Genomic DNA, 26,813 nt, shown 5'->3' on the forward strand with positions numbered 1-26,813 from the left:
GGAATTAACATAAAAATGGAAATACCTGTTTTCCTCTCTTTTAACATGAACAAGTCCTTTATCCAGGCCCCAGATGTCTACTTAGGAACTGTCTTCCCCCTGACTCCCCATTCACCTTCACTACAGTGAATTCTGAATTTTGCAACTAGAATCTCCCATCTGAGCTGTCTGGAAATTAGTCTTCATTTTATACCAACACTACTTTTTTTTCTTAAATATTGGTGGGACTTTTAATGAAAGAGAGAGCGAGCATGGACTTGAGAGAGAGCACATGCTCTTGAATGTGGAAGCAAAAGATGAGGTAGAGGCGGAGAGGATGGGGCAGCGTTAAAACATGATGGGTGCAGCAAACCACCATGGCGCGTATATACCTATGTAACAAACCTGCACGTTCTGCACATGTATCCCAGAACTTAAAGTATAACAATAAAAAAAGAGAGAGATAAGCAGTCCTGACATTGGCCAACATGGAGCGATGTCTGCCTTTATCTGGAGTATATCGGGGAGAACATGAGTGCAGTCTCGCACTGGGACAAGTTCCACAGTAGAGTTTCCCACTGGGGAAATCGCAGGGGCCAGCAAGTCTGGAGTGCGAGGGAGAAGACTAGTACTGGGAGAACCATCTTCTTGACGATGACATTCTTTCTGCCAAGTAAGTGTCCAATCTACACTTTTGCTACCTTACTCTTCAGTCGTGGGTACTGAGAGAGAATTCTATCACAGTGCCTGAATAGAATGGTGTGGTTAAGGACACAAAGTTGAAGTATGATTCTAAGCCTGTTCCACAACTAACTAGTTAGGTAACCTTGGGCAAATTATTTCCCATTGTACGCTTAAGAGGTTTCACGTGTAAAATGGGATTGTGTTAGTCTTTTTGTCCATAAAACACAGAAAACAAAAATCAAACTGGCTTTTAAATATACACATGCACTAGGATTTTTTTTTTTTAACTTTAAGTTCTGGGATGCAGAACATGCAGGTTTGTTACGTAGGTATACATGTGCCATGGTGGTTTGCTGCACCTGTCAACCCATCATCTAGGTTTTAAGCCTCACATGCATTCGGTATTTGTCCTAATGCTCTCCCTCCACTTGCCCCCCAACCTCTGACAGGCCCCGGTGTGTGATGTTCCCCTCCATGTGTCCATGTGTTCTCATTGTTCAACAACCACTTATGAGTGAGAACAAACACTTCTCAGAAGAAGACATTTATGTGGCCAACAAACATATAAAAAATGCACTACGATTTTTTAAGCTCCCATAACTGTAGGGCAGAGGTAGAAAGCTGAAGAACGCATTTCAGATCTGGCCAGTTTGAAGTTTTCAGACTTTGCCATTGGGAACTGTTTCTCCATGAGCTTTTCTTTCCTCCATGTGGCCACTTTCTCGTTAGGATGGCCCCAGGAGTGGCAAGATGATCACAACTGCGAGCTTCCATCCAAGCTTCAGCAAACTCAGTGGAAAGAAGTGCCTCTTTGCCAACAGTCCCAGCAAAAACCTCATCATGGCTTTCATTGCCTTTGATAGGTCCAACCTTTATCCCAGCCCAACCTTAAACAATTGCCATAGCCAGGAAGATGTATATTTTCCTTGGCAAGACTCGGGTTGTGTGCTTCCTCGTGCAGTTAGGAATGGGAACAATTCCACCCAACTATATAGACATACGCTTCTTGGAAGGTTCCAGGGAAAATGGAGGGCAGGACCAAAGACAAAATAAAACTAGTTTAGAGCTGTATACTACAGTGGATACAACATCTACTTTTTTCATGAGAATTAAATTAAAATGTCAGAAGAGCACTTGGCACAGTACCTGGCACATGGAAGCATTCTGTCACACTAACTAGTACATTACTAAGTAGATCTTTGTGGAATGAATTTTGAATGTTTGAAAAGCCTCAATAGTAACAATTCTAAGTGGATGCATTTCCCATTTTTAGTGAAAAACTTTAGAAGGGGGTGGCAACTCACAAGCCAACTCTAATTGGGGCTGTGTGGAGTGCTATGTTGAGGATTCTGAGGTTAAGTTTCAGCCCATCAGGAATTGGTGCCGTGCTCAATTTGGAATGCCTATAGACTCTCGTTTCATATTTACAGTCTTTGTTCTAGACTAATAGTGAGTATATAAGGGTACTTAGAGAGCCTATCTGCTTAACTTTGGGCTGGGGAATTATTAACATATAAAATTATGGCTGGGTGAGGTGGCTAATCCCAGCACTTTGGCAGGCCAAGGTGGGAGGATCGCTTGAGCCCAGGAGTTCCAGAACAGCCTGGGCAACATAGTGAGACCCCATCTCTACAAAAAATTAAAAATTACCCAGGTGTGGTGGTATATGCCCATAGTCCCAGCTACTTGGGAGGCTGATGCAGGAGGATCACTTGAACCCAGGAGGTTGAGGCTGCAGTGAGCCATGATCATGCCACTGTACTCCAGCCTGGGCAACAGAGCAAGACCCTGCCGCAAAAAAAAAATTAATTACATATAGAGTTTCAATCCATATTAGAACAGCTAATGAAGACCACATTATGTGTAGTTTGAGAAAGGAGAGGGCAGGCATATATCTTATTTACTCCTGTAGATTCAGTGCCTAGCACGTAGTAGAAGCTCAGTCAGTATTTTTTTGCCTTGAAATGAAAATAATTATGCTGAAATTCTTCCCATGGAACCCAGGGGATATTGGTAAAATTAAACCATGTGAAACTTGAGTAGTGTTAATGTTTTGTTCATAAGTTTCATGAATTTTTGCATATATTTCATGGCATTTATATTAAATTCATTAATAAAATATTCCTCTGTGTGAACTCAATAAAACATTTTAAAATAACAATAAAAATGTCCTCCTGCCCTCTTATATATTTTCCAGTAATGTCACTGATTTCTTGGCTCTTTAAGACTTAATGAAAGAACTCTGCAGGGTGGCAAGTTAGTGACAGCAAATGTGGTCTGGCCAGTCAGACATGGAAAAGGTGTGTGTGCCAGGGTCACACTGTTTACAGACAAAACTGCTCTTCTGACATCACTTCACATCTGAAATGATGCCACTTCACATCTGAAATGATGCCACTTCACATGGTCAGGAAATACATGTATTTCTATCACACAGCGTGGGGAATGTGTGTTAGAAATGACTGCATTACCAGGCATAGAATAACTCAGGTATGGCTAACAGGAGGAGTCAAGAACACTGGATATAGGGGCCACAAGAAAATAACACCCTCCATGGTGTAAAGAACATGAGTTTCAAAGACAGACAGACTTGAGTTCAAACCCCCATTCCACCAAGAATGTTGGTATGTTACTTTGTCTCTCTAAGCTTCAATTTCTTTACCTGTAAAACAAAGCTGAAAATGATATTGGCCTCATACATTATTGTGATGGTAAACAAGATATTAATCATAAAGCTCTTAACATATGGCAAGTGCTTAATAAATGATAGCTCTTATTATTGTTGTTGTTTGGATTTTAAGCCCAGCTCATAGGATGTTAGTTGGTAAAACCATAAGATGAGTCAAAGCTTGAGATTTAATTAAATGTATGAACATACATGTGCACACACACATCTAACAGCATAATATGGTGGATTATCTATTGCTATATATCATTGCTGTCATATTCCCTAACATCTCATGCCAAGAATTTCTTGATGTTTTACCCCCATTAATGCATGATATAAAAATAGTCCATTTCATTCTCTTTGGAGTGCTTTTTGAAGATTCATTTTTTTTTTCTTGGATGTCCTTAGGAATCCCTTTATATGGCACTGGGTCAGGATGGGGCAAAACTTTTACCACATAATAGTATTTTGCTGAAGGAGATAAAAACAGCTGGTCACACAACACAGACTGCTTTGTACAAACAATGTTACTAAACCCAAGATGTCAATACAATTAAAACATCCAAACCTGCTGTGTTCCCAATTTTTCTCTCTTATGTATTAAGTATATCATGACATAGCATAAGGAGAATTTGTGCTCCTATTACCTGACTGCTGAGGTCATAAGCACATCTGGCCCATAGTCAGGAGCTGACTTAAAGAAAGATCCCTAATTCTGATTTTTAAAAATTCAAGAGTCACTAATCATTATCATGATAATAGGTAACTGACTAAATACCCATTAGGTATTGTAGTAGCCTAAAATAATGGCCCCCAAAGATATCAGGTCTTAATCCCTGCAACCTGTAAATGTTAATTTATATGGAAAAAGCATCTTTGCAGATGTGGTTAAGATAAGCCTCTTGGGATGGAGAAGTTATAGTAGATTACCCAGATGGGCCTAATGCAGTCACATGGGTGCTTATAAAAGAGAGGTGTGAGGAGATTAGAAAGAAGAGAAGGCAGCATGGTCGTGGAGACAGAGATCAGAGTGATGCCACCACAAGAAGCTGGGATAGAGAAGGGACTGATGGAGTGCAGCCTTGCCAACACCTTGATACTCATACTTGATACCCCAGTGATACTATTTTCAGATTGCTGGCCGCAGAAATTCTCAGAACTATGAGAAAATTATTTTCTGTTGTTTTAAGCCAATAAATTTGTGGTAATTTGTTATAGCAACCACAGAAAACTAATACATGTATCATGCCCTGTGCAGGGTGTGTGTGTGTGTGTGTGTGTGTGTGTATTCTCTGATCCTCACACTAATGCTAAGAACCAAGTATTGTTTGTTTGTTTGTTTGACACAGAATCTTACTCTGTAGTCCAGGCTGGAGTGCTGTGGAGTGACCTCTGCTCACTGCAACCTCCGCCTCCCCAGCTCAAGCGATTCTTGTGCCTCAGCCTCCTGAGTAGCTGGGATTACAGGTGTGCACCACCACACCCTGCTAGTTTTTATATTTTAATAGAGATGGGGTTTCACTATAATGGCCAGGCTGGTCTCAAACTCCTGGCCTCAAGTGATCCACCGGCCTCTGCCTCCCAAAGTACTGGGATTACAGGCATGAGCCACTGCACCCAGCCAAGTATTGTAGTTTTACAGAGGAAATTGAGGCTCAGAGAGGTTATATAAGTAAACTGAAGGCACACAGTAATTTTGTAGCAGAACTGGAGTTTGAATCCTGGTCTCTCTACTCCTTCCACTCCACCATGCCATTTCTCTCATTCATCATTCAGCACAATTTAAGCAAATTTGGATAAGCAACTGGGATAAACATGGGAGACTTGAGGTTTTATTTATAAAAGGAGTTTCAAAACACTTGGGTGTAGTAAAGAGTTGGACTGGTTTTGTAGAGTTGTTGCTATGGTTACCACCAGGGTACCACAGGCTTCAAATTCCTGTAGAAATACCTTGTATTTGGAGTTGGGCTTGGTTTTCCAGAGTGACGCCTCTCCAATGCTGAGTCCTAGGCCCTCCCCTGGTGGCAACCTCAGAGAATCTCTTCACATGCCCTTTTTCTTCTATCCTTCTCCCAACAGTATTCTGCTGTTACTTGTAATTGGAAGCTTCTTCACTTAATGGTGTGGTGTGTTCACGTGGATGCATGCTCTAATTTGTAGTTGAGCCTTAGTATTGACTGGGAGGAATGACCCCAGGTCTGGGGACTGTAGCCTTCTTGGTCTTGCTGCCTCTCCCTTGACTGCAGTTGTGGGCCTAATGCACAATCCAACTGCTTTCCAAAAAACCGTTTTTCATTTGTTTGGTTTTTAACCCTGATATCTTCCCTTGGCTGCAATGAGTTTTCACCAATACCCCTAAGGACTACAGTTCTTCGTTGCCCTTTATTCTAAAGAATAGGTTTTATTGAGTAGTGGAGAGGGAGGAAGGTCTGTGTGGGGTTTCTTTCCTTTCCTGCACAGCTACTCTCCCCAACCCCCAGTCTGCACCACAAGGTCACTTCTCAGGGCTTTGTCCAGTCTTCTCTCTGAGTACTCACTGGGCTTCGTGGTGCAAGTATGCAAGAGGGCGTGGACTCCAGCCTCCTCAGCCCCCAGTGGTTTCACATTGTCCTGCCAGCCCTCACTGAGCTTTCATGGACGTACAGCTGTTCTAGCTGAACTCTTCTTACCTTTGTATCTACTTGACTGGGCCCTCACATTTCTTCTTTCACTGCATGCCTCATGTTTCCAAAGATTTTGTACCAGTTGGCTGCTCTATGACCTCTTCTCTACAATAGATTTAAAAGGTTGTGAGTTTAATGTTAGCCCAGCCAACTTCAAATTTCATTGTGAGAATTCGAGTGATGTTTCTTCCAGGTCTCTACAATCTGGGTTGGAAGCTGGAAAAATGATAGAAATGTAAGGGCCTAAACATTCTTAAAGTGACTTCCAGAGTATTATAAAAGACTAAAGCCCATGCTTTTATAAGATTCCTATTTCCCAATCATATGAAATCAACAGAACAGCAATTAGTAAGCATGACTTCTTCACACTAAAGGATGAGCTCAACAGATGAGAAATTTTAACCAATTTCTAGAATTTGCAAAGTACATGATAGACTATATACGGATGACTCAAAGCAGAGAAATTCCCTGTCTAATGGAGGATGCTGAAGACAAAGAAGCTGAGTTGCCTATGGCGCCAAAGGGACTCTGGACTTGGAAATAGCAGGCTTATTAAAGGGAAAGAGAAAGGTGGTGGCAGAAATCAGAAATACTAACTGGAAACTCGAATGCCATTTACAAACAGTCTATTATGCATTCACACTTCCTACCCCTGCCTTCATTTAGAGATCATAGAGAAGCCAGGAATTTGCCTGTCACAAAAAAGTGGTTCTTTTCTCTTATTTTATATAATCTTACTGGGAAGAGTGCACATTTAGCATGGGTGTTGCTAGCTTAAGAATAGCCTTCCTTCTTCTGGCATTTGGATGAACCCTAACATAAGAGTTAGCTCCTTTCCTGCTCACTGTAAAGAAAAACCTCTGTATAACCAAGACTTTGTTATTATTATAAGACAAAAATGTAATTTAAAAATAATAATTTAAAATAATTACTTGTTTACTTCTTACTGTGTGCCAGTACTTGTCTAAGGTAAGATTCCATCAAGAGATAAAACATTTATCAGACATTTGAAAAAGTCAGAAATTGAAGGTAAAGCACTAATATTAAAACAACAGAAAAGTTAACATAAAATAAGAAATAGGTATGTGAGGAGTAAGAAGTGAAATTTTTAAAATTGAAAGACTCCAAATACTAGAAAAAATTCAGAGATCTTGGATTCATAGTGAAAACATTATATAGACATTGAATAATTTAAAAAGAAATGGCTTTGGAAATATTAAAACATGATTTCCCAAATTAAAATATAGTAATAGATTTGTTGGAAGACCAATTTAACAAAATATTCCAAGATATGTAAAAATAATAATAGTGGCTGAATGCCATGCCTCATGCCTGTAATCCCAGTACTTTGGGAGGCTGAGGCAAGTGGATCCCTTGAGCTCAAGAGTTCAAGAGCAGCCTGGGCAACATGGCTAAGCCCCATCTCTACAAAATATACAGAAATATGCTGGGGTAGTGGTGCACGCCTGTAGTCCCACCTACTCGGGAGGCTGAGGTGGGAGGGTCTCTTGAGCTTTGGAGGTGGCGGCTGCAGTGAGCCGAGATAATACCACTACATTCTAGCCTGGGCAACAGAGCAAGATTCCATCTTTAAAAAACTTAAAATAAAATAATCAAAATAGCATACTTTATACACTATATGTATGTAAAGAGAGATAATCAATTCAAGAGATTCGCAATAAAAACATCTGTAAACAATATTTTCATATTTTCAAGTTGCTTGTTTTCTACTATGTGGCTCCCATTGACTTTTGTGTCTTTTCATTAAAGACGCTGCCACATTACGCACACACACACGCACACACATATACACACACATACACACACACAGATGACGCTTGAAAAACATGGGTTTGAACTGCACAGGTTCACTTTTATGTGGATTTTCTTCTGCCTCTGCCATCCCTGGGACAGACCAACTACTCCTCATCCTCTTCTTCCTCTGTCTACTCAATGTGACAATGAGGAGGATGAAGACTTTATCAGGATCCACTTTCACTTAGTGAATACTAAACATATTTTCTCTTCCTTATGATTTTCTTCATAACAATTTCTTTTCTCTAACTTACTTTATTAGAAGAATACAGTATTATACAAAATACGTATCAATAGACTGTTTATGTTACTGGTGAGGCTTCTGGTCAACAGTAGTCTATTAGTAGTTACATTTTTAAGGAGTTAAAAGTTATATGTGTATTTTGGACAGCATGTGGCATGGGTACCCCAACCCTCCTGTTGTTCAAGCGTCACCTATATATTCTTTAAGATCCCAGATTATCTGCAAGATCAAAACTACTTGGTCTAAGGTGGATCATACACACTTATGCTCCTATATCAAAGGCCATGGTAAGAAATGCTCTATAACAGCCCTCCTAGTCGAGAAAAACCTATTCCTGAGAGTGGAAAATTTTTGCAACCTCCTGAAGCAAATGAATATAAAACCTCAGACTAGCTCCATCAGCAAAATGTTTTTCAAAATTGCCATTTGACATAGGCTAAATTCTTAAACAGTCTCAAATGAAGAAAGAAAAGATAATGTTAACTTTGAGTAGCATGGGTTTCAGGATGATATTAGACACTCGTATGCTGGTGGCCCTTGCTAAATGCTATTTCAGCCTGATCCCTCTTTACAGATTATGTCTTTCAGTTGGTAAGAAAGGAAAGAACAGATAAAGAAGCTACCAAATAAAGAATTTAAACCTCTATTATAACTATCTAGCCACTGGTGTTTACAAAAAAATGTATCAGTCATCCTAGCTACTCGGGAGGCTGAGGCAGAAGAATCATTGGTACCAGGGAGGTGGAGGTTGAAGTGAGCCGAGATCGTGCCATCGCACTCCAGCCTGGGCCACAAGAGCGAAACTACGTCTCAAAAAAAAAAAAAAAAAAAATCAGTCTTGTGTTCTACCTGTGACTAGATTCAATACACATTTTTAAAGAGTGTACTATTTGTTAAACAGTGTGCAAGTTGCTGTATTAATGCAAAGACAAGCAATTCTAGAGGAACTTACAGACTAGGATTTTTTGTTTTGTTTTGTTTTGTTTTTTGAGACACAGTCTTGCTCTGTCACCCAGGCTGGAGTGCAGTGGTGCTATCTTGGCTCACTGCAACATCTGCCTCCTTGGTTCAAGCAATTCTCCTGCCTCAGTCTCCCAAGTAGCTGGAACTACAAGCATGCGCCACCACACTCAGCTAATTTTTGTGTTCTTAGTAGAAATGAGGTTTTGCCATGTTGGCCAGGCTGGTCTCAAACACCTGACCTCGGGTGATCCACCCACCTCAGCCTCCCAAAGTGCTGGGATTACAGGCACGAGCCACTGTGCCAGGCCACTTACAGACTAGTTACGGTAATCATGATAATAACTATCTTTGACATAGCACTCACTCTGTACCAGTATTATTATAGATGCTTTACATGCATTCACTTTTAATTTTCACAATTACCCTAGGAGGTGTGTTCTATTATTATCACTCCTATTTTACAATTCAAGAAAATAATGTTTAGAGAGGTTAAAACTTGTCCATAATCTTTTAGCTAATAAGCAACGGAGCCAGAATTTAAACTAGACACTGTGGTTACGAAACCCACGCTCTTAACAGTTTCTAATACTGGAACAAGACAAGGGTACCGTTGACCAGAATATAAAGTGGGGGGAAATAATTGTCATAAGAAATAGATATGAAAGTGACCCCTGTGTTCAAAGAGAAATGCAGCCTGCCATTCTCCCCTCAGCTCACACAGGCTTTCTTTCAGCTCTTCAAGCACACTGAGCACAAAGTCTGAGCTCCTATGGCTCAGGACCTTGGCACGTACTGTTTCCTCAGCCTGGAGTTATTTTTAAGTACTTTATAATTAATTTGATTATACTTAATGGAAATATAATCATATTGATTTTCTTATAATGCATTAGAATTATTTGACATGTTTAATAGTTAATAGTTTATTTGTTCATTTTTCCCATTTGACTATGTTCTGTGAGGGCCAAACTTGCCCTGGTCATGTTTACCATTGAATCCCAAATGACTGCTGCATAGTAGGCCCTCAATATTTGCCTGTTGTTGTTGCAGGGTTGTGGGGAACTTAGGAAAGCCTTCATGCAAGTGGTGGTTTTAAAGCTGGCTTTTTAAGTTTGTTAATATCTTTTAACTTGTGAAGTTGAAGGGGAAGGAAATTTAGGCTGGAGGGTCAGCATCATGTATGTGTAACTTGGTGATCATTAGGCTTAAATGAGAAAACGTATAAGAAACAATTTATAGAGAGTTGAATATTTTTGTGGCAGTGGACTGGTAAGACTGGGAAAATAGGGCAATGTCTTCTGTAAACTGTATTTAATCTTAATTTACAGATGAGGAAACCTAAAGACCAAAATCTTGTGCCCAAGTTTTCCACAGCTAGCCAGCAGCAGAGTGAGGATTTGTATTTAGGATTGACTCAATGCCCATGAGGTTAATTGCTAAACCATACTATCTCCATGTGAAAAAATCCTGAAACGTCAGGATGTGGAATTGGCACTTGATGGGACAAATCACTGAGCATGGACGGGACTAGGGCCAGCTGAGTACAGCACGCCACAAAACTCAATAATCGAGTTAAATAATATTATAATGCAATATTAAAAAAAACCCAGCACCTGACCAACATGGCGAAACTCCATCTCTAATAATAACAAAGTTTAGCCAGGAGTCGTGGTGGCTGAGTCAGAAGAATCCCTTGAACCCAGGAGGTGGAAATTGCAGTGAGCCGAGATCGCACCATTGCACCACTCCAGCCTGGGTGAGAGAACGAGACTCCATCTCAAAAAAGAAACACACACACACACACACACACACACACACACACACACACTCAGCAGACAACAACCCCCTGTTCCTTTTTTCTGTTTTTGTAAATAAAGTGATTAAAACCAGGGATGGGATTAGGGTAAGGCAAGTGAGGCGAGGTCACACAAGCGCAGGATTGGATCCTGCTCTTTATTTTAAATACTGATGCTTTGTTTGTCATGGATGACTTTTGCATTCATTTTGATTTTTAAAAATATTTCTTTAAAGCAATATTGGTTCTTATTACTGAGTTTTTACCCTCATAACTTTGACACCCTAGGTGAGTTCTCCACTTGCCTCATAGTTGTTCCAGCCCAATCTGGAAGCATGCTTTCAAAAAGAGTAATCTGACAGTAGCATGGAAGATGATTCAGAGGGGAGGCTGAGAAGAGCAGGCTCAGAGAAGGATATAGACAAGAATGGATCAAGACCCAGATGACTTTTGGAGGCTGAGCTGAGCTCGTGCCACTGCACTGCAGCCCAGGTGACAGAGCTAGAAAAAACACTCAAATAAGCGAATTGACAATAAGGATGGAAACAATGGGGAGAGCGAGAATCTATATGATTTGGCAATTGTGTGGTAGGAGAATGATGACAAGGACTCCAAGACAATGCCATGACTTAAAGGAGTTAAAGATAACTCGGGAACTGTGCCACCTTAATGAGAAAAGAAAAGTCAGGAGAAAATCCTGGTTTGGGGGGATGATATCAAGTGTGAGGTTAGGGGTATGAGACAGCAGCGTGCATTTGAGGGGTTTTAGCCCTATTTTTAGGCTATTGCTACTGTTACATAACAGCTTTAGAATATAAAACATTTGGCCGGGTGCAGTGGCTCACGCCTGTTATCCCAGCACTTTGGGAGGCTGAGATAGGTGGATCACTTGAGGTCAGGAGTTCAAGACCAGCCTGGCCAACATGGTGAAACCCCATCTCTACTAAAAATACAAAAATTAGCCAGACGCGGTGGCACGCGCCTGTACTCCCAGCTACTCAGGAAGCTGAGGCAGAGAATCACTTGAACCTGGGAGGTGGGGACTGCAGTGAGCCAAGGTCATGCCATTGCACTCCAGCCCAGGCAACAGAGCAAGACTCTGTCTTAAAAAAAAAAAAGTATATATAAATACATTTTTTAAAATGTATCTTTAAAAAATGTATATATATATATCACATTTGAAATAATTGAGGCAATGATTAAAACTTGGAAATCATTTTGTTCTAGAATTTTTATGATATATTTTTATTAACTTGGTAATAAAGTTTTTGGCTTTCTTTTTTTTTCGGACGGAGTCTCGCTCTGTCCCCCAGGCTGGAGTGCAGTGGCACGACCTCAGCTCACTGCAAGCTCCGCCTCCCGGGTTCACGCCATTCTCCTGCCTCAGTCTCCCGAGTACTGTGACTGCAGGCGGCCGCCACCACGCCCGGCTAATTTTTTTGTATTTTTTTTTTTTTTTTAGTAGAGACGGGGTTTCACCGTGTTAACCACGATGGTCTCAATCTCCTGACCTCGTGATCCGCCAGCCTCGGTCTCCCAAAGTGCTGGGATTACAGGCATGATGTTTGGCTTTTTAAAGGTAAAATGACCATAATGTCCATTTCTCATTTCTTCCATGGAAGAGATAATATAGGATTTATTTATATGCTTAATATCAAGATTTTCCTTTTTTGATCTCATATCTGGCATCCTAAATGTTAAGGGGTGTTAAAACAAACACTCCATCTCTCTGAGGTGTTTTCTGTCTCCATAAACATTCACCCAGCTACTTTATTAGTTGTTTTCTTTCTTTAAACCCCTTCTTACCTGAAGTATTTAAACTATTTTTTTCTGAACTTCCCCTAAGTATTTTGCTATTTCATAAAGCAAAGCATTTAAAAATGTATCCATTTACTAGCAATGTCTTTGGAAGGCCTTTCAGCCCATTGTGTTATACAAAACCCTATTGTGTATATGTAACCCAAACTAGTTTCAGGCTATTTTTACCATAGACGCTCACATTGGTTTGAGCATTTTAATTGAATCAGACAAGCAACCAATAGCTAACTTGGTCAGTAACCAGTCATTCACTGAAAACAGTCGAACAGATTGTGTCTGTAGACACAGCCTCAATCTTTTTGTTAGCACAGCCATTTTGGTTTTCTCCACTTAATCTCATTAAGGGTAGCCCCCTCCCTCCACCTGACATATGACTTTCTAGATTTCCCTGGCTCAATGAATGTTTAAGTTTCCAATTACACGTCCCCAGATGCATTTGTTCTGCCTTAATTCTTTTTGTTCTTCCCCATCAATGTACTTAATATACTTTGATCCATTGTATTTTTCATTTGTCATAACTTGTTTTTATTTGGGTTTCCAGTTTAGGGTATTATCATTTTAGTATTAGGCATGCATACCATCTGTGTCTGTACCGGCATTGAAATATCCTTATCTTGGCTTCCTTTCATCTTTCTCTGATACTGGGGATGGACGAAGGCCTTGTGTCTAATAAGTCATTTGCATCAGCATGTCCCAAATGACCAAGAGATGAGGATGGGAGAGATTAGCATGGTAATCTCATTCTGATGGATAAAATTAGCAGAGATATTCCCCACAAATGGAGAGCTGCCGTTGGCGAACTGCTGTGCTTAGAATCAATTACTAAATTACTTTGAGCTCTAAGTTGACATTAACAGAAAAAAATTGCCATCGACTGAAGGGAAATAAGATAAAAAATATGCGATCATTAAATCTCTCGCTACTATTCACGAATGTGACTCACAAGAATGGTACACAAAATAGGGCAGAATTTAATTTTTAACAGTGCCCCCTGTCAACATTTCATCCTGAGCTTCTCTGTGGCCTGTGAGCCTGCCGTGGCCTTTCCTATTTATTTGCAGAGGAAGGAGAAGCCGGGAGAAGAGGAGAGATCTGGTTCAATCCCTCCACTTTTCTCCAAGGCTGGGCAGCTAACTCAGGAGCCCCAAGGGCAATTTCTGATGCCTCAGCCACCCAATCATGCCAAGCAGGGGTTGGCAGTCTTGTCTCCCTATGTCCAAAGGAGAGCCACACCAGGCAGGGCCTACTGACATTCTGAATGCCTCCTTCTGACCAATATCAACAACATCAATGTGAAGCTAGCTCTCTCGGTTTCTACTAGCCCAAGCTGACTGGGAAATGATGACTATAAATGTTTCCTTAGAGCATCACTAGTACTGCTAGCCCTTCCAGAAGTTGATGAACTCACACAGCATTTCTTATTAATACAAAATACCTCTACTAAGAAAAGCCTTTCTCTGCTTAGAAACACATTCTTGTCTCAATGGGGAGAAAGGAGTAATGATGGGCATAAACAAGGAAATTAGTTCATATAAGGAAAGAAGCTTTAAAATAGCTTTTTTTTTTTAAGCCAGGGCCTGGGGAATCCCAGTGGCATAGTAATTGTTAATATTATTAGCACAATATACATATCAGCTGTCGAGATATTATGAGGACTTGAATTCAGTCTCTGTTGGGGGAGTCAGGGTCAACATCATTAACTATAGATCTTGTCTCAGTTTCCATATAGATGCCTCAGGGCAAGTGTCTGCCAAATACATCTCTATAGATGGGCATAACCATAGGATATACAAGAGGCCCATCACACACATCAGTAATAGACAACAAGCTTTTGTTTATCTGAAGGTTTACTGGAATTAACTGATTAGTGTCAACTTGACACAATAACTTTTGTCTACAACGCAGTAGATCATTTTGATGGTTTTATTGATGGAGTGTGTTGTCTAATGTAAATCATAGGGGAGGTTGAATTTAGATAAAGTCTGGCACATTTTTCTTAAGAGGAAACTGAAAAAGCTGTTTGTAAATGCACCCTTGACAGGCCACCTTCTGCAGTCTTATAGATATTAAGATAGTAATTGTGATATTAATAATAATAATTACAAGGGAGAGTTGTAATTGAAATGTATGCAAGTCAGCGGTTGGCAAATGCATCTTTAAGAGGACACATTTTGTGCTCTTACAGATATTACAACAAAATTGTGGTATTAATAACAGTGACTAGAAGGGAGATTTGTAAGTGAAATGTAAGCAATCCATTCTTAAATTAAACTTAGAACACAAAACCATTAAAGGGAAATGAGAAAATAAGGCTAGATTGTTAAGAGTGACACAACTTTCATGTAAAAATTGCCTGCAAAAATGGCAGAGAAATGAAACGAGAGCAAGTGGGAGTTTATATACTTACATGGAATTTTAAACAACTATAAACAAAATGTATTCAAAGGCTAAATTCTAACTTGGGGGAAAAAGTAAAAATAGATTCTAAACTTTGAGGGATTATTTGCGGTAAACATCATCAACATGTATCAATCCAAGCAAACTATATGCACAGTTAATTTTGAGATTTGGGTAAACCAAATCTAGAATAATTAACCATGAGTATTCTTGGTAATTTAAAGTTTCCTGAATCAAAGAGTTTCTAGAAACAATTCATCACTTTAATTTTTTTCCAGTTTTGTCCTAAGAGTCTCTTTTAAAATATAAGGGTTGCAGTTTTATGAACCCAAATTCCAGAAAGAAAAAGGATGACTTACTCTAGTCACAGAAGAAATGTCAGAGTCTATCCTTGAAAGTAGAAATAGGGTGAGTGCCAGGGAGTGGAGGAGCTTAAATGAATAAAAAGACGAAGTAGACACTTACCAAACAGGCACCCTTTAACCCTACAATCACTTCCTACTATTGGGATACAACTTTTTTCTTTCATAATATTATGTTTTGTTGAAATTAGGTCAGTCTAAGATCTGAGACACACTGAACTGCAAAATGGAGTAATTCTCTTCTGAGTGTCTCGTCAATGGTGTCTCCCAAAGGCTCCAATTAGCTGTCTCAATCTGGTTTTAGGAGAGAATTGTTTTCTATTCTTCATGAGAAAATATACTACCATCTTGTCCCTTGGTTATACTTCTTTTTTCCCCCTATGTCCTCTGTGCTTGTGTTGTATTGCAAATAACAACTGCACAGATCATAGAGTGGTGTTAATTCCCATTTGGAAGCCTCTCAGAGTCATACTTTTCTCTTTTGGGTTCTTAAGACTGAAAAAATGAGAATGCCAAAGGAATTTCTTGACCTGAAAAAGGAGTATCTCATCATTCACCTGCAAGTGTTGAATAGCTTCTATACACACCGTACAAAGAATAACACATGCTTTTAAATATTCATAAACAAACAAAAAAAGTCACAAAAGCTTCTTGTGTCTCCTGCAAACTTCTCTCTAGCTAGATTCTCCGGCTGGAACAGGTCACCTGAGGGTCGCCTCGGGCCCCAGTATCCTTCAAACAAAAAAGACCTACGTCTCCTTTCTCCAAGCCATGGACCTAGAAGAACAAAAGCTTTTGGGAAGGGTGGGTAAGGGAGGGTTAGTAAATTAACCCATCCGGGCAAAAATGAATGAGTTTAACTAAGTAGAAAATTACACAAAAATAGTCAGAAGCATTTTACAAAATAGAAGAGAGAATATAATTCTTCCATACACTTAGGCTGACAATATCAATATCAGCCAACATGCACTGATTGACAGGCATAATGGTTTCATTTTATTTCATCTTTTCAGCCTCTCTTTGTTAAGGATTATCATCACCATTTTCTAGATAGAAAAACTGAGGTTCTTTCAGGTTAACTAACACAAATCAAAGTTACACAGATAAATGGCAGGGCTGGAAATTTAACCCGGGGTTCAAAAAGACTCTGATTTTAACCGTGCTATTTTACCTCCCTCCTTGTGCCCTCCTGAGCTGGGGTTCACTTGGTCGCCCACCCCCACCTCACCCGGGGTGGCCCTGAGACAGCTGAGGGGAGAAGCTGAAGGGTCTTCATTGTTCGTGAGGCAGGGCTCGGGCTGGGAGTCCAGCAATCTGCCCTTGGGCAGTGTCTGAAGCCTCAGCCCGAACAGTCTCTCTCTAACAATCACTGACAGCGTCCAAGGGTTTCTGAGGGCAGAAAGACCCAGCCCTGGGAGTGGGGGAGAGAGAGGAAGAGGAAGATGAGCCTCTTTTACCCCTTATTAGTCATCCTCCAGATTCCTCAGAAGACAGAGAAAGGGGGAGAGAGAGAGAGAGAGAGAGAGAGACCTAGCAGCAAAGCAGGATTGGATGTTTCCCTCCCATACCCCAAAAAGGCTCTGATGGTCAAGCCCTTGTAATTTATTACATTGTAATTTAGCCCTACGACGTGTTCAGATGGGCAAAAACCAGATGTGGGGAAAATGCAAACACAAACCTTTCTTGTTACCCTTCTGCAGCCTCCTTGTTCAGTGTTCCTGTAATTTCCTGGGAGCCACATGTTGGGTTCTAGGAAAGTGCAAGATGCCCAGGACCCAGTTTCCACGTGATCCCTTCATGTTAACTGGCTTTTACTTTGTCCACCACCTCACTCCTGGGGTTCCACAATAGGATGCTCTTCCTCACGCTCTCTGAGCTTTAAATATTGGGCATCTCTGCTCTGACATTCTCTACAACCTACATGTTTAACAAGGAGGGGCAAAAGATTGAGTATTTAAATTATGGCACATCCACTCCAGATATTATTTTGACATTTCAGATGCCGCTGGAGGTAATATAATAGCTTCATGCTTATAAAGCTAAGTATAGAGAACAATATTCAAGATTAAACATAAACTCTCATGATGGCATATCCAGGTGGTTGAAGCATGGACTTTGGAGTCAGACTGACCTGAACTAGACTCTGCCCTTTGCCCGCCATGTGACTCTGGGCAAGTTTTTGCACCTTCCATAGCCTCTGCTTTTTCTTCTGTAAGAATGGTGATAGCCAACACAGAGTTGTTATGAGGATTAAATGAGTTGATATCAGTTTGAAGTTTCGCAAAGTATCAGGCTTGTTGCAAGCATAAAATAAATGGTACCCCATTATCTTAGAAAGAAAATTGAATGTAGGGGAGGGAAGTGGAAATTCTCCTAAATCCAAAATGTTTGTGAAATTCTCCAAATGAGTGAAAGTGGGGTTAAAAAAAACTCAGGAGAAGGGATTTCTGGGTGGGAGCCACTTACTTGAGATCAGCCTGGTCAGTTTTCAGGATCCACTGAGAGAAGCCCATTGGACACTTCTTGGATTATGGACCTCCACATGGGCAAAACACAAGACTGTGTTCTTGGCACATTTAGGATCTGCTTATATTCACCACTGGCTTTATATTCAATATTTAAAAGGATCCAATTAAGTGAAACAACAATGGAAAGAAATCTACCTGGCAATTTTTATCCCCAGTGGGGGTAAAAATATATTTATAGACATGATTATATGTCATTCATCCAGCCACTCTTTACTAATCACTCTTCTGTACCATGATGCTGCATTCCTTTCTAGGGTCTTGGGATTAGGCCAGAAAGACACAGCCCTGCCTTATGTTGCTTACCCACCTAAGGTGCTGTGCAAAAACCTTGCAAGGGCAACTTCTGGGCAGTGGAAATAAACCTGGTTTGCCTCTTTGGGTTATTCTATGCTTTCTTGCATTTCTATAATAGACACGTATTTTGTTGTATTCAAGAAAAAAATTTATTTTAAAAAATGTATCTGCTACGAAATAATGAGTTCAAGCACATTTTAAATTTTCAGTTGATGGGTGGGTGTCAGGGTAAGCCAACTTCAGAGTCTCCTACATTTCTTGTGAATGTGAGAGCAGCTCCACCTGGCTCTAGCAGTAAGCCTCTTTGAGCACTGGGAAACTTCACTTGCCAGGAAGGTAGGAGCAGCAAGTCTTAATATTCCTTCCTTCTTCTCCTCCTTAAGATGCACTATGAAGCCCAGAGAATGTGGCTTGGATTACTTTTGAACATGGTCATTTCTAAGAATTGACTTTATGTATTAGTCTGTTCTCATATTCCTATAAAGAAATATTTGAGACTGGGTAATTTATAAAGAAAAGAGATTTAATTAGCTCATAGTTCTGCAGGCTGTACAGGATGCAAGATGCTGGCATCTGCCTGGATTCTGGTAAGGCCTCAGGAAACTTACAATCATGGCAGAAGGCAAATTTCATCTCACATGGTGGGAGCAGGAGCAAGAGAGAAGAGAGTGAAGGGGGAGGTGCTACACATTTTTAAACAAACAGATCTTGCAAGAATTAACTCACTGTCATGAGAACAGCACCAAGCAGATGGTGCTAAATCATTCATGAAAAATCTATCCCCATGATCCAAACACCTTCCACTAGGCCTCACCTCCAACACTGGGGACTACAATTCAACATGCGATTTGGTGGGGACTCAGATCCAAACCCTATTACTTTGTTTTAGAAATTCATTTCTATAACTTAAAATTATTACTAGAATTTATTGACCTCCTACATCATACAAAGCACTGTGAATATATTCTCATTTGATCTTGACAATAAACTGAAGGAATATATTATTATGATTAAATAAGTTGCCCATAGTTATAGAATAAGTGTCAAAACTGGAGTCAAATGAGAAAAATCAGACTCCAAAACCTAGATTTTCAACCACACTACTCCACTGCATCCTGAACTACTGCTTACCAAATGATATGGGCCTTATGGATCTATATTTAAGATGGGGTCAACCTTAAATGCTGGAGAACCAACAACTTGGGTTCAGGTTAATGCCTGAACCCCAAAACCAGTTATCAGTAATTCCTCTTTTCTTGCTGCCCCAGGGCAAACACCAAACCCTTTGCTTTTGTTAATTTCATTGATAATTGCTACCAGGAATCATGTGAGGACTACAAAATTTAATAGGAATAAGCAAATTACAGGAAAAGCAGAGCCTCATGAGAGTGGTGCTCAAATATGGGCCAGATTCTCATATTCATAACAATACGAAAGAATAATTAATCATATGGCCATTATTTTTTGAACACCATCTCTGTACCATGTCCTCTTCTAAGTGCTTTATAGGTACTACCTTGCTTTTGAGGAAACTGAGGCACAAATTAAGGAAACTGAGGTTTATCAACTTGCTCAAGTTCACAAAGAACCTGGATCCTGACCTAGACCATCTGGATCCAGAACCATACTCTTAACCAATATTCTTCCACTGCCTTTACTGGCTAGCCTAGCTGCAGAGGACAGAATGGGTAGAAGAGAGAGATTTCAGCTCTGTACAAAAACAAAACAAAAACAAACAAACAAACAAAAATCTTCCAGATGCTTGGAGCTGTCCAACATCATGGTGAATTACCTTAAAATGACAAGCACTCTTCCATTGGAAACGTAGTCAAGGCTAGGTTTATGCAACCTGGGATGCTGAGCAGGTAATCTCTGCATTGTGTGACAGGTTGAAATAGCCTCAAAAGAGAACTAAGTTAGATCGGAGCTTTCAGATTTTTTGCTCTCTCACACTAGGATGCAGTCTCCACCTTTAGATTCCCTAGCCTGGGACCACTGTGAATTCCAGATAAACTAACATTTATTGAGGCATCAGTTTCCTCCCTTCCCCCCATCAAAATGTAAGAGCTACACAAGCTTGAAGATCGGACCAAGCATCTCTGTTTTCACTCTTCCTCCACTAGATGTCCTGCTTCTAAGACCCTTCCAACTCTGAGGTTCCACCATTCTTTCTGTGGGACACTAATTGTTGAAATACACCTGATATGCAAGAGAAGGATTTTCACCACGTTGCACAAGAAGCTAATGGATCTCAGGATTCATATAAAAGGCTTCTCCTAAAGCAGAATTAATATTTCTCACCACTTCCACTATTACCCCAAAGGGTCAACCCACCATATTCTTTCCCCTGGGCAATTGCAATAGCCTCATCATTGTCTGCTTGCACTCATATCTGCCCTATATCAGTTCTTCACATGGCAGCCAGAATGATCCTTAATATATATTAATCAGGCCATATCAATTCTCAGTTCAAAGCCTTTCACTGACTTTCTGTTTCTATTAAAATGAAAGACAAAGTCCTTGCAATGATCTCCAAGACCCTTTGTGATGGGTCCTCCTCCACCCCTGGCCTCACCTCCCATGCCTGCCCCCTCATTCATTCTGCTCCAGCCACTGGCCCCATCCTCTAACACACCATGAATTGCTCCTGCTTCAGGACGTCACATTTGCTGTTCCACCTGCCTGAAATACTCTTCCCCCATATAGCTTTATGACTCACTGCCTCACTTCCTCCATGGAGCTGCTAAAATCTCAGCCTTATCAAGGCCTACAACTAGTCCCAAAGGACAATTTCAAAAAAGGGCACCCTCTTAATCAAGTGCTTTGATCCTATCTGCCAGAAAGTTTTCACAGCAACACAACCTATAACAACCATGAGGAGAAAAGCAACCTATGGACTTGTACAAAGTACAATCCCAAGTCATAGCTCCAGATGGGAAGTTCTCTGACTACTCCATGTAAAAGAGCAATACCTGCACCCCCCTGCAGCACCCCCATCTTCCTAACCTTGTACATTCTTCTCTCTAGGACTTATTACCATCTAATACAGTTCATATCTATTGGTTTATTTGTTTGCTGACTGTCTCTCCACTCTGCCACTAGAATGAAAGAAGCCAAGGGCTTTGTGTTATTCAATGTTGTACCCCAGCACCTACTACCATGCCTGCCACATAGAAAGCACTCAAATATTTGTTCAATGAATGAATGACAGAATGTTCTCAGCAACGTAGACTGCAGAGTTGAACATGATCAGGAAAATGTGGGAGGAAATTATGACTTTAAATAGAAATAGGTAGCTGCAAGGTTAAGTGCCCAAAGTATATATAAATGGACAGATCATGTAAATCTATGCATATGTCTGAGCAAATTCAAGAAGAAGAAACAAGGCAGGACACTTAAAACCATTCCTGTTGCCTGTGAGCTGGCTTCTCCACTGGTGCAAGCACCCAATTTGTAGATCTGATGAGAGGTGACAACGTTCTAGAGGTGTGTGCATTGTTCCAAGCCAGGGGCTGTGAACACGAAGGTGGCAGAGGCAGAAAAATAAAACTGATCCTCCTTCACGGTCCTTCTTATCATCAGCCCCCACACAGCCATACCAAGAAAAAAGAGAGCAAGTGAAGCCTAAGATGTAACAGAGTGGTTTTCACCCATCTGGAGTCAAAGCTGCAGCCCAGAGACTGCTCTCTAAAGAAGTGTCTGCTGGCCTGAGAGACCACCTGTCTTGATGATGAGCAAATAAACAGCTCCACTCACTAGGATTTCACAATCTAAGAGGGTCTCTGAGGATATCATATCAAAACACATAGAGGACCATTTATGAGCAGACAGCTATTCAGAACAAAAATATGGGAGAAATTAAACAGAAGCAAGCTTCTAGGTAAAGGAAAAATATTGAGCTCAATTTATTCCATTATATGCTCCTCCTTTGTAGAAACGCAAAGAAACATGGAGCATAATTTGGCCCACCTCTGCTTTGATGACCTGTATGAAAAAAGGGTTTCTTCTTTCAGCCTGAAACTCCTGTAAGAGCAGTAGATATAAGTCGTATTGGTCAGAGCCTTGGCTACACATTTTCCATGGAATGTAAACATACATTGAAAGATTTGTTTTGTGGGGGTGCTTAGTGACCATGTAATCAGCTACATTTGATGCTCCTCTTCAGGGAAAAGGATGTAAACTCTCCCAAGGTCATGACTGATATAATTTGGGTGAAACATCTCATCCATTTCTGAGGCAAATCCACTTTGTTCTTAAATAATTAAAATATTTAATCCCAAAATTTCTTTTCTGCCCCTATATGTGTCAACCAGGGCTGTGTGAGCAACAGAAATCCTTGAGTCACATAAACAATTTTTATTGTAAAATGCTATCAGAACTGTGTGTGTTTTAGTATAATCCATTTTCTGTCAGGCATTTCACTTAATGATATTTCCTCTTCTACTTATGTATTTCATTATCTGTTTTTGTGTCTTCAGAAACACAATAAACTATAATGAACATGAAAAGATTGGTATGCTTTTCAGAGCATGCTTCATTTTTCATCTTTAATGGATCTTTTTGTAGGGTTCTCACAACCAATTGAAAGAGAATAAAACATTCTCTTGCTTCATAACCAAAGTGCTGCTCACACTTCCAGCAACCTTTGGAAGGGGAATCCTGGCTATTGATGTCCCTGGAAAGAGAGTGGTAGAAGAAAAGGTAAGTACCTTTGCTTGAGAAAAGAGCAGCCTCCCTCCAGCCACAGACATTCAATGGCCACACCCTCTAACTTCCTCTACTTCATTCCTTCTGCCTTCCTTTCCTAGATAGGCTGATGTTTTGGGTCAGTTCTAATTGCATTTGTGTTTTGCATTAAAACACACAGTATTCACTGTTCCGCAGACATTATTTTTGAGAATATAAAGCACAATTTCTTCTCTCCATTCCTTTAAAAATATTTTTTCTTCCCTCTTTTGAGAAATTTCCTGAGAGTAAAGAAAATGTAGTTACAGTCACCTGGAATCTTGCTACTCAAGTTGTGGCCCTCAGACCAGCCACATCAGTATCACCTGGGAGCTAGTTGGAAGTGCAGAATCCCAGGCTCCACCCCAGACATACTGAATCAGAATTTGTATTTTAACAAGATCCCCAGGTGATTCACTGGCACATTTGAGTTTAAAAAGCACTGAGTTAGGTCAAATTGAGTGGAATAAATGAAGCCAAATATAAAGTTTAGATATGGAAAAACATTAATGCACAAAATGACTTTGATCTTCTAAGAATGTGGTAAGAGAGGCTTACATAGTTTAAATATTTCTTTCATCTGACTTTCTTTTCACGTTTCCCAAGTGCATAAAAGTATATGAGTGGAAATGTACAATGTCCCAAGAGAACATTTATAAAAATCTGTCTGGCATTTTTTTTCTGTATCAGAAATTGAAGACATGGAAGAAAGATGAAAACGCTGGCTACTAAATACCTATGTGTGGTTACTGAGTGTGGTATACTTGGACACCGAGCTCCCCCACCCATCAGATGTCACAAAGAGTCCTCTTACTCTTGGATAATTTCAAATCAAACTGACCTCCCCAGGTAAGCCCCTTGTCACTTTCAGAAGGATCCCTTTTAATGTGTGCTCCACTAAGATTTCAAACTCAGAAACTCAAGACTTTATTAAGTTGCTACACTTTCAAGCTCAGTAGGACATTTTGACTTGGAAGGGAAATTACTTGGTAAAATGACGAGCTATTCATTTGCCTGGGAATAGGAGGTTTCAGAGAATGTAGAATTTTCAGTTTTAAAACTGAGACAGTCTCAGCATAACTGGGTTGGTTGATCACCCTATTCTAACATCATTTATGACACCCAATTGGCCTAATGAAATTGGCCACAAAAACTAACTTGTGAAGGCAAACAACTTTCATAGAAATAATTTACTGAAACTGCAAGGGAATTCTCTGAGCCCTCACATTCGAGAGGCACAGAATCGAATAGATCATCCAAGCAGATTTCTTTAAATTGGCTGGAAGTGCACAGCTCTTGTTTCGGCATCAATAGATGTGTTCAGTTTCAACTAAGCAGTTCACTAACTGCATTGATTTTTAAGGCCAAGTTGAAGGTATTAAGAAAATATCCAGATGACACAGAAACTGGAATGCTCAGAGACTGATGAACAAAGGGAGAATTTTGCTCCTGTTGCTTATTCCTGGGACACCTCTAGCTGGGAATACATATCCCAGGGCTGTTAGTAGTTTTAACCTTTCTTTGGCCACTTGATGGTCGAACCATTCTAGTACATCCCTGTGCCTAAGGGCTCTCAGAATACTCTGGGAATACAAGTTCGTGCTCAAGGTCCAACAGCTGTCAGAGCAGATGGCTGGGGATTTGTTTACTGTGGTCCTAAGTATTACCCTTTAGCTCTAAGGCACTGGGAACAATTTGACAAATTTGATTAACTGAGAACAATATGATGCTTGCCTGGAAAGCTCACTCCACACTTTCACAGAGTTCCTTATGTTCTTTTCATGGTCTGAGGATACAGGATGATATTAGCTACCACCTCAGTCCAATGAAACTATCAGAGAAAACAAAAAAGTCACCCTTGGCTACCCCTTTTGTTTTACAACTGAATGTTTGTGGTTCACATGTACAGCCAGCTGTTCTATCAGAGATGCTCAGAGCATACCTAGTCCTGCCTTTAAGAAAAAGAAATGTGACTTCATGTTCCATGGCACTCTATAGCTTATTTGTCTATTACAAAGTGTGTCTGCTTTGTGAAACTAAAAATAAATAGTTAATCTGCTGGAAAATCTTATTCTACCTTCCCAACTTGCCTCTGTTTTTCGTCCTCTCAACTTCCAGTAGTTTCTTTGGTGAACATCTCACGGACGGCTTGCAAAGCATTTTGTGCTTTGAGATGGCGTGTATATCCCTGGGTCTGTGAAAGGCCACTGCTGCAGGGTGGGGAGACAATAGTCAGCTCTGGGAAGTCTGTGGGAATTCCTGAGGGAGCTGCAAGTTACTATGAATAGCCCAGCATTCGAAGAAGATTTGCAGAGGAGTCTCCTGCTGTGCCCTCTAGCTCTCTACTTGATGGAGACAAACCCAGGGCCTGAGAGGTTGGGAAGGGCTCAGGGAGGACGCCCATTAGGGGACAGGCTTTCTTGTGTCCAGATTCCACTTGGGTGACCCTGGGAAGAGAGACTGCTGGCTCTTTTCCGGAGCCACAATGCTCCATTTACAAGCTGCAATTAGTCGCAAGCAAAATTTGTGCATCCACTACTAACTGTCAGCTCAAGAGGTTGAAAGTTCAGTCCTGGGGAGGTCAGGACGTCTTCCAAGGGACGGATGACTTTGCTTACAACCTCCCCTCCCCCAGTACAGTGGGGACCCTTCTGTAGGGGAGAGAACCACATTCCATAGAGGGATGCCTGCAAAACTGAATGATCTATGCCAGACAGGCTCATGGTTCTGGGACTAGGCATAGTAGGCAGATGTACCCGTTATACAGTGACTTTTCTACAGCAGAATATTGACTTAATTTATAATAAATATAGCCATTTGAGAAGAGCAAGGCAAGTAATGCTGTAGTGCTGTTAGGATTTAGCTGCTATTTCAAAGTTCAGCCAGTTTTGCTTGCATATTCCATGTGGAATAAAAAAGCCAGAAAGGCCCAGAAAAAAAATGAACTGTTCTTTGCCAAATCAAAATGTGTAAATAGTTCTTCTGAGAGCATAACAAAGGGTCTATTTTGCTTTTAGACACCAGAGCCAGAAACAGGAAAAGGCTACAATTAACTAACTGAAGCACAATGTGAAGTTAATCAATAATGGAACGATTATGACGAAGATGCCATACATTAACTCTACCTAGACATGAGTGCTGCTTTCAGAGCATGAACATTCTTTCAAATTCCAGATACCACTTTTTCCCTTGTGAGGCTGCATTTTAATTTTCCACTGTCTCCTCTATTCTCATTTGCAATCCTCTGAATCTCACTGTAAACTGTAACTAGATTCCTCCTCCCCCATTTGTGGTGTGTGATGTTGGAATCCCTGCGTTGCTCTTCTGAGAAACGGAGAAGACTTCCATTTGGAGACTGAGCTGACAAGGATTGAATTCTTTATTTATTTTATTTTATTTATTTATTTTTTGAGATGGAGTCTCACTGTCACCCAGGCTGGAGTGCAGTGGCGATCTCTGCTCACTGCAACCTCCGCCTCCCGGGTTCAAGCAATTCTCCTGCCTCAGCCTCCTGAGTAGCTGGGACTACAGGCACATGACGCCACACCCGGCTAATTTTTTGTATTTTAGTAGAGATGGGGTTTCACTGTGCTGCCCAGACTGGTTGCAAACTCCTGAGGTCAGGCAATCCGCCTGCCTCGGCCTCCCAAAGTGCTGGGATTACAGGTGTGAGACACGGTGCCTGGCCCTTTATTTCTTTAATGGGCACACAGCAGCCACTCATTATATGATGTTGACTCCCTTAGATGAAAGTAAAATTAATCATGACATTTACATTGAGTAAATCATTCCAGACCTTCCCAAGTTTCTACTCAGGACACCAAACACCAAGAATGGGTCTAACCCAGAGAAAGGTCTTGAAGCTGGGCATGGTGGTGCAC

The 26,813-nt window shown here is 40.6% G+C and overlaps 1 long non-coding RNA gene across 1 annotated transcript in view; it reads left to right on the plus strand.

Moving 5' to 3' along the window:
• Positions 1–25,003, plus strand: part of LOC134730266 (uncharacterized) — a 48,088-nt gene extending 23,085 nt beyond the window's left edge. The window contains exons 2-4 of the long non-coding RNA XR_010111958.1: positions 22,774–22,908; positions 23,623–23,781; positions 24,296–25,003. This is a non-coding gene — a long non-coding RNA (uncharacterized LOC134730266). The remainder of the gene's footprint in view (positions 1–22,773; positions 22,909–23,622; positions 23,782–24,295) is intronic.
• The last annotated feature ends 1,810 nt before the right edge of the window (positions 25,004–26,813 follow it).

Source organism: Pan paniscus, chromosome 3 (genome assembly GCF_029289425.2).
Source record: "Pan paniscus chromosome 3, NHGRI_mPanPan1-v2.0_pri, whole genome shotgun sequence".
NCBI classification, from domain to species: Eukaryota; Metazoa; Chordata; class Mammalia; order Primates; family Hominidae; genus Pan; species Pan paniscus.